The sequence below is a fragment of the Trichoplusia ni genome, chromosome 11 (genome assembly GCF_003590095.1).
Source record: "Trichoplusia ni isolate ovarian cell line Hi5 chromosome 11, tn1, whole genome shotgun sequence".
NCBI classification, from domain to species: Eukaryota; Metazoa; Arthropoda; class Insecta; order Lepidoptera; family Noctuidae; genus Trichoplusia; species Trichoplusia ni.
In genome coordinates this window covers 505,038-514,553 of record NC_039488.1, presented here as the reverse complement: position 1 = coordinate 514,553, position 9,516 = coordinate 505,038, and the positions used below count along the sequence as shown (strand labels likewise).

At 34.1% G+C, this 9,516-nt stretch overlaps 1 long non-coding RNA gene across 1 annotated transcript; it reads left to right on the top strand.

Annotated features, from left to right (window-relative positions):
• Positions 1–6,171: 6,171 nt before the first annotated feature.
• On the top strand, positions 6,172–8,043 carry LOC113499015. Its single transcript, XR_003401058.1, has 3 exons — positions 6,172–6,320; positions 6,862–6,911; positions 7,459–8,043. It is a non-coding gene; the product is annotated as an uncharacterized LOC113499015 (long non-coding RNA).
• Positions 8,044–9,516: the final 1,473 nt, after the last annotated feature.

The window sequence follows — 9,516 nt, the reverse complement described above, 5'->3', positions numbered from 1 at the left end:
AAGCTACAAAACTTGGTTTATAGAGTACGGAACCCAGAGAGCCGTCTGTGGTGCATGCTAATTGATTCCATATCGCAGTTGTCCTTTTGTAGCATTTCCTCTCCGGAGATCCAATCACTTTTATCTAATACGTGGGACTCTATTGCTCGTATTTGATCGTGTGGTTACAAATTATAGGCGGTTTGTGTTCATGAGTACAGGAAGATAGCTATAGAACTGATTTAGGAAAATTCTGGTAGTATTTTTCAGGTTTTGCAGTATTGAGAGGCTATGGACATAAATATTTAAAAAAAAATGCAATTTCAAAAAACTAAACATTAGATACATTTTTCAACCAGCGTGAAGTGCTTATATACTTTTATAATCGGTGAAAATTTATTAACTAATTCTTTGCCTAACTATACATATTTATGCGCACCAAACATTAGCTTTAAGAGGCTACACTTATAGAGGCAATTATCGGCTCAGCATAAAGTAAAGAAAACACATTTATCAACTTAAAAAAAACATCTCTAGGATTCAATTCCTAAGCAAAAGCATACCTCGCATAAAAAAAACTCTGCTATAATGTAAATTAAAAAAAAACACTAATCAGTTCTCATTTGCTTAAGATAGATTTTACAATCACAAACTTACTGTGCCATCATAATTTCTCTTTAACTTCTACGGACAGGCCTCTCAAACAACAAAACACACGTGTTGAATAATTCGTTAATCTATTTGTCACAAAAAATAGAGAGCGACACGAAAAACTTATTATCACGCAATAGACAGCCGCCGCAACCGAGCGGTATTGATTGATGGTCCCGCTAAATATAGTTAATATTCATACCCAAATGAAAACTATTGAAAAACCTAGATACAAAGGCGAATTAATATTGCACTCGTAAATGCAGGTAGGTATAATGATTATAAACTGAAACATTTCAGTTTTCAATGTATTTAGTGCGTGTTATGTTGCCGGATAAATGATAGTGGCACAAAGCTTTTTGGTACCAACAGAATGATGTACAGGCTGATGTTTTTCTGTTTTTCCTAAATACCAATTAATATGAAAGTATGGGTTTAGCCGGTAGTTTTTAAAGCGTACTCAACAGTCTATAATAAATAGAAATATTTTTTTTACAAAAATAATAATTTTCATCAAATTTTAATCAAAGATAGCTGAATAACCTACAGAATTTCACGAACCTATAAAGATTGTTTTATAATAACCGTTAAAGATACAACGAAACACCCTGTATACATGAAAGTAAATATATACATGGAAGTTCTCTCGATATTTGATATAGAGAGTATTTACCGGCTTGGTGAAGCTTTGGTTTTAACTGATGTTACACCGCCAGCTATTTACGTGAATTTATTAAATACTCGAATGCTATTGGTAGTTATATCTGTCTATGTAATGGTGATGGAGGATTTAATTTTTACACACAATTCGGGAATATATTTATTTAAATGTGTGAGTTTTTTTTGCAAGTGTGAGAAGTGGGCGGTTTTGTTTTTAATATTGATTTGGTTATATTCTATTAGTTATGGTATTGTATTGTGTTGTTTTCTATGCTCTAAAGGCGGAATAAAGGCGGTACGGGATGACTAATCAACAGCTGCATATTCCATTCGACCAAATAATGATAATTTGATTCATAATGATATACTTTTAGCAACAACAAAATAAATCAAATCTGCTAGACTTGACTAACATAAACTAAAATGCATTACATGCTTTTTAAGTCTCATTAAACATTATCAATAACTCAAAAAAGGAACTATCAAATTGTTGTTACGCTTGAAATGGAAGGAATAAAACTTTCCTATCAATCAATATCTTACAAATCAAAGCAACGAAATCGAGCTAAAATAAAAAAACTCAACCTCAAAAACTCAACCCCGACACACATCCTAATGCATCATTACACTAGCTTAGCAGACCGGATCAATACACGAAGCAAAACTTAAATTTCGTCCCCCCTAAGAAGAAGGTTGGACGGGTCCAAATTCGTATGTTAATACATCCCCAACGTCGGGGCGGGTTCACCCCCCACGAGGGAATGGACCGAACTATTATAAAGGGTAGCACGAAAGTTAGATTAATGATGTTAGGAGCTGACCAGGGTACACCCGTAGGAGGTAGTGGATCGTGACCGTGTTGGAAAGGTCTTGTAGACGTTGGTCGTTATTGTGTGAATAAGGTTGAGGGTTGAGCTTGCTGCCGTTCCTGGATATGCTGATAGCTGAAGTGTATGTTGTGAGATTATTGCTTAACCGTTGTGATAGGTGTTAATGCCATAGTTAAAATACAAGGTAACATTTAAATCAAATAAATTGAAAATTAAATGGCTCAGAATTTTCTGAATAATTATTGATGACTATTCTGTAAGGAAAATAAATTGTTTATTTTTCTTGTTTATGAAACTTCATAAAAATACACGTAAAAAGAATATTATAAGTGCATTTTTAGGACGCGAAATTGTAAATCGACCTAGAAACTGTATTTTAAAGAACACATAAACTCCTTTCAACGATTTCCGTCATAAGATTTCTCCGTCAAAAAAACGTATAATAATCAAAAATTAATTGCATAATATGCATCCAGTGCCGCCTGTAGGTGTACCCCTCCTATCGAGTCCCGCGGTAAAGTGTGGACGATCTAACTTCGCCTTACACACCCACACATACAGCCGCACGCACACATGCACACACGGTGACGCCGCGGGCTGTAACGTTACGTTCACATGGGATTAGATTCGTCACTACACACAGTTTTTCATTTCAACACTGTGTCGCGTAAATCATATGAAGAAAGGTATGACACCATTTGAGAAACGACACTGTGCCGCTCTGTGTTTTTTGTTGGAGTGATGCAATTTCTTTGTATGTCAAATTAGGAATTTATTGCTTTATTTTGTTTTTTTTTTTCTATGTAGTCGTTTAAAAGGCCATGACATAATATATGACAAAGATGTGAAAAACGGAAAAGAACATCATTTTTTTCACAAACATGGCTCCTTTCTCTATTGTATAATTTATTTAGCGTCTTGATGAATCTTAAGACTAGAGATTACCTTAATAAGAAAACGATTAAAAATAATTTTAAAACTAAAACGTATGAAAAAACCTTTATACGCCTTATAATACGAACGAAATAACAAGCTTTAAACTAAAATATCTAATGTATCGCATACATACGTAATGACCGTTAGACACACACGCTCACACACACACACATGCAACACGTCCTCAAGTGATCCGCCTTTACCACCACCATCATGTGAATTCAAGCAATCTGTTATAGAATATGTAAAATTATAGAATAATGTTGTAATTATAAATTAAGACATTAAAATTTACAACGTAGGTATTGTAAAGTACTCCAAAAATGACGGCCAAAACATGAAAATAAATTAAAACTAAAGTTCTTTATCGATTTTAATCTTAATCACAAGCTTTACAATTTTTAATCAAAAACTCATTTTATTTTTCAATTCAAAAATTCTGTTTGTCACTCAAAACTACCAAAATCGTTACAATCCTTTATGTTCCAAATTTAAATCTCAATTATTTGTCGCTAACAGCTTTAAAAAAAGAACGCAATTCAAACTTTTCCGAAACAAATTCTTTTATTTTTTATGAAATTATTAATTGGTGGCCAGTAAGCAATACTTATAGAAAAGAGTTCACACTCAACATTGTCAAACTATTACCGCTTTAAGAAGATTGACCTCGAACATTTGACCTACGAAACCGGTTTGGGGTCAACCGTGTATTATAATTAGAGATTCTCGTCTCACCCCAAAGATATCTTAGATATTAAGAACTAGTTGAATGAAAGATCATCGGTCAAAGGGGAGGTCAGTGCATGTTTTATTATGGGAACTATAACCTCATTATTATGCGTGATCTTTAACTCTCACGGTGACCGCCGTGGACCGGCTATCTCCCTACGAATTCCCAATTTATTCTTTTTTTATTTTAATTTCAAATTTTAAATATTCTGGAAATCTAACGATGTTTCTTTTGATAGTTTTGTTCGCTGGTTCCCAGGGCCAGCGTGTGAACTTCGATTGAGTGAATCTTTATGTATTGAACATTTTAACGTGATTCTTATATTGATATTGTAATTCTTGAGAACTTTGTGTGTTTTGGGTTTAAATAATTCAGTTTCCTTGAGTGAAGTAGAATATGAAACGGGTAGCAAAGCAATTTGTAGACATAACATAGCTTTTATTATAATTTTATCATGGTCTTCTGGGTTACAATGTGTATTGACCAAAAACTACTTTACCAATACTCTTGAACTTTTCATTAATTATAAACCTACTAGATACATAATCACCAAAACCTTTAAGACGTGACAAAGCATCTGTTATCTCAGCATATACTGCCGCAGACCACCGCCCACTCGCTCGCGAATTCGGCCAAAACTACACTCACACCCCGATATATTTACGCTTTATCCCAAACTTGTCGCCTTGTATGTCCCTAGCCGAGAGGTCCTAGGTACTGGGTAGAATGGGTACTGGGTACTGGGTAGAATGGGCAGAATGGGTGCGGACTTCAGGTCGGCTTGTGAAAAGACGTTTGATTATGTTAGATGAATTATGCATTTGGTTAAGGGATATGGTGAGTTTAGTTACGGTTGGGTTTTTGAGTTGATGTGGCTTGGTGAGATGTTTACTATTATTTGGAGATAAGTTATATAGTTTTTTTGTAGAATTTTGTTAATACAGAAGTTATGCAAGCTATTGAGAGGGTGGGTTAATGATAAAACAAGTGTTAGGTACAGCCTTGAGAAGATTTTTGAAAATAAACTATTCCAAAAAAAAAGGTCCGTAGAAAATAATATTCAGAGCACACGTACAGAAAATTGTGTATTTAAATAAAACTTTAGTACAAAACCACTCTTTCGTCATCACGTGATAATGTGACGGACATGTTGTATGATTCACAAGCCGCGCTAATTTAGATTGCCACGCGCACACAATTCTACGTCATGTCTATGCAAATCACTAATTAATTTCATATCTACATACTAAACAATTGAAATGAAACATACGAAACATAAAAAGTCATGTTTCGCACAATTTCGGACGGTTGTCGGTTAATCGAATCCGGTTTAGGGCGGCGCAAACTGGATTTAAACTGGATTTTTCCGGATCTGATCGGTAATTCATCCCAATTAGAGTGGGCGGTTGAAGAATTTTTTGGAGCTATGACTTAAACCTTGTTAGCCGATTAGTCGCCCCTACGTAATGTGATTACGTCATCGAACAAATTGGATTTGCATATTACGAGGAGATTTAATAAATTAGTAAAAATTTGATGCGATTTTCTTTTTAATTTTTGTAGCACAAGAAGATATCAACAAAAGCACCCGGCTATATTAATTCAAACAGACGAATGATCGAATAGCTCACTATATACTCAAAACACATGTGTAAATAGTACATAATAATGATAGATACATATGTATAACTATACACCATTACCAGCAACGATGTATTCTAAAAGTTAGTGCAATTAAAACTCGCTTGAGAGTCATTAATCTGGTTGTATTTGGCAGTCAAAGTTATCATTAAAAACTTACACTTTGAATAGTTGTTGTTTATGGGATATATTTTCATTATACGTACTAATGTAGTTTCGATGTTCTCTTTATTTAGTTATTCCTTATTCCTCAGGGGTTTTTAGTTGTTTTTTTTTATTTCTCCCTGAATATATTCTCTTTTTCTTTTACGAATGGACTTGGCTTTTTATGCGGACTTATTAACTTTATTGTTTTTAGACGTAGTAAAGAAGTCTGATTTGTATTCCCGTGAAAGAAAGGTTAGGCGGATTTTCTTAATATGAAATATTATAGAATGTTCATTTTTTTACATTACCCACAAGGTTTTTTTTCAAAGGTGATTGTGTGTAACTGTCTTAACGGTTAAAGCTGATTGAATATTTTTGTTTTACCGGCGAACAAGGCTCTCCGAACTCCAACTATCAGTCTGTCAGTTACTATAATAGTGCTATTGATACAATCTATTTTAACTAATACAATATTTTTCTTTTGTTTTCAAGCTATTTTGATACTTAAAAGTATTTTCCTTTCTAGAAACTAAATTATTTACTATCATTTCTGGTATCTAGCCACATAAAATTGATTTTAATTTCAGTTACCTTCCGTCTTAAAAATCTTCCAGCCTGAATTCCTGCTGCTCTGAAAACAAACATCATTGTAACCAGCCAGGACATGGGCTACTAAAGGTTCTGTAAGAAGATGATCAGCGTTTGATTCATCAACAACTTACCTCGAAATATATAATGCAGAAATGGTAAGATTTATTTTTTAACAGAAGAGACTATGTTTAATAATTAACGCTGACATATCTAAAGACTACATGTATTTATTTTTCATGGTTATATGCCTATATGTATATCTCAATAGTTCTTATAATAGTGGCAAAAAAAAATCATAGATCTACCTAATTGTATTAAGAATATATTGTTATAAGTAAGTTTTTCTCACACTACTTATTATGTCCACTTTAGGCCTAATTAGATGATTAATAAATTAAGTTGGAAGAACAAATAAAAAGCTTGGTTTGTCATGAAGCTAATATATAGAATAATAAGGAAAAGTTAACCTTTTATCTAATTAATCTTTAACCTTTAGAATTGTAATTACTAGACTTTAACAAGCCTAACTATCCAGACACCCGAAAAACATTCAAGGCCAAATACAAGTCAATATAAAGCCTTTTCCAGTGAAATACCAAAGTTAGTCCAACTGACGGCTTACGGCTTTAACAAGTTATTTTTATTAGTTTATTCGAACTCGGATTCTAACGAAACCTCCTTTCTGTTTATTTTCAGACAGTATTGGTGTCTGCACGGTATCCGCAAAACGAGTTTTCATGACCATGGTACGAGTATGTTCTTTTTTTTAATACAAGTGTTCTAATATTTGAAATAGATTTAGTGTAGCCAAGATTTTTAAATTTCGAACCGTTTAACGGTTTTCGGTAGGTGTTTGTTTGTATTTGTTCTAGAAAGATTTGAAGTGTTTTTGAATTTGGAATCGTTTTCGAACACGTCTTTTCTTCACTTGGTTTTTTAATAATATGAGGCTCTAGTTGTACCTAAATTTGTCACTTGTTCTGATCGCCTATTAGAATCTTCTTTAAATTTAAATAGTTAATTGAAAAAAACTGCTACTCACAAGTTATGATTACAAGATATACCGACCTATTTAAAATATAACATTTATTTTGAAGTTACAAAAAACTTCACTCATTTACATTCAACTTAAATAGCCACTTATCCAGTCCACAAAAAAGATATACAAGAGCAAAACACAAATACTCCCTCATGTACATTAAACTGACAACTTAAACCGCCACTAATTACCTCCACGTCAAGATATACAAGTGCAAAATACAACAAATAAACGATCTCGCTATACCATTCCAGGTCCTGTTCCGGAGGCTGTCAGATCCTGCTGCCCTCCATCCTGGAACCCTGTAAGCATATTGCTTCCCATCAATGCTTCGCTGCGCTTCTGCTTAAGCGTTCTAGAAGTTCCTTGCTTTAGGGCTGCAGGCTTATGAGAGAAAGCGTAATCATTATAGGGAAAGGAATTGAAAGGAACGTGGTACAAAGATACTTGTAGTCCATAACTATAATAATAGCAATTATAATCTGTTGATTGTTTAAATGAAGAAGCGGTTATGGCCTAACCTAAGAGTGCTTTATGTTGTTTATGATTTTATATTGGGGAAGTTTAATCCTTGATGCCATAAAAAATATATAAGTGTACAAATCAGAATTGTGGTCCATTAACTATGCTACTTGGTTTCAATTAAAATACTTACCTATTACTTAAATCAATTGTAAGTAACGATACACCTATAATAATAAAGGTTTTAAACGATAATTTATTATAAGCCCCACTTCACAATAATTACAAAGACAGACGATAGATACTGACAAAAATAACTCTGGTAATCTAATATCGGCTATATTTAGGTTAAGCAAGCCATTATTCATAATTTACAAATAAAGGGTTTCAAACTGAAAGAATTGTTTTATTTATACCCAAGCATAGAAAATGCATTTTTTTACATTTCGTTATAAATTGAGGTTTTACCTGCTTTGCTTGCAACTCGGTCAAAAGTGTTATTTATTGCTTTTTTTTCAACGACAAATAAAAAAAAATGTATATTGACTAAAACAAATTTAAGATAACTGTTACAGGCAAATGTAATGCATGATGCTTATAATTATACAGCAGCTTAAACATGGAGCTTTTAAAAATGAATAATAAGTTACAAACAGGTTAAATAATTGAAGAAAAAAGTAAAACGCCTAGGAATCGTAATAGTAACAACTCATATTCGTAATTCCATTTTCATCTTAATAGGCACAAATATTCATAGCATATTTTTGGATTGTATTTCGAAGAATCGGGAATTTCATATTTCGAACACCGTTTGTGGTGTTTTGGAATTCGAATGTTGTAGGATTCCATATTTGAAAATGTTTTAAAGATTATATTTAAGATATTGCATGGTAAGTATGCGGTACGAATGCTAAAGACTATTGCTTTTTCATAATTTTAAATTATGTAATAATTTTTGGGCGTGTCTCCGTTTGGATGATCCTTTATTCACCCAATCAACGCTTAAGATTCGGAAAAAACATTTCCTTTCAACGATCCATCATAAATATTATGCCTGAAATGTAAAACTAACATTTTTATCGATCTTCAAAAATATTGTAAACGCAACACGTATTTTTCAATTCAATACGTCCAATCAAAGAATTCAAGTGCGGTGTTGTCCCAACAAAACCACGCTAGACTTCAATCGCCAAAAATCAAAAGTAAAACATCGCGTCCGTAGCCGGCGTGTTAAGCCACTCGACAATAGCGCCACCGAGCACATTTTTTCATAACTAAATGGCGTGCGGAAAAAAATCGCGCCCCTAACGGCATCTCTTAGCGGACGGGAGAATTTTTCCCGAGTTCGGTCATAACACCCGGCCACGTGCATTTGTTTTGGTTGGGTTTTTTTCTCAAAAAAAGAGCATACATAAAGCTCACCTCGGACGCCTCGTAGGTGCGCAAAGCAAAATGGTCGTCATTTTTTTCTTCTCTTTTCAGCCATCTGTCCGTCCTTTTCGGTCAAAAATGCGATCGTTATTTCTGTTCCGGTGCGGGTGTGTGCGTCTAGCGGCCGGCGTGCCCGGTAAACGCCACGAAAATACCAAGCTGAACTAGACTCTATGCCATGATGTTACGACGAGTTTTTGTGTGCCGTGGTTATAGTCTTACGTCTAATGTTGGACGGAGAAAAAATAGAAATATAGGAGGCACGGCGTGTACGATAAAGAGAGCTGGAGTCGTTAACGATTCTGCGCCGGGAAGTTGCGCAGATTGCGTTTTTGGTGCTTTTTTTGGGGGCAGCGCCTCACACCACTGGGGGTTTTTTATGGCTGTCTTTTTCTAGCACGCAGTCTCACTCCCGGCAG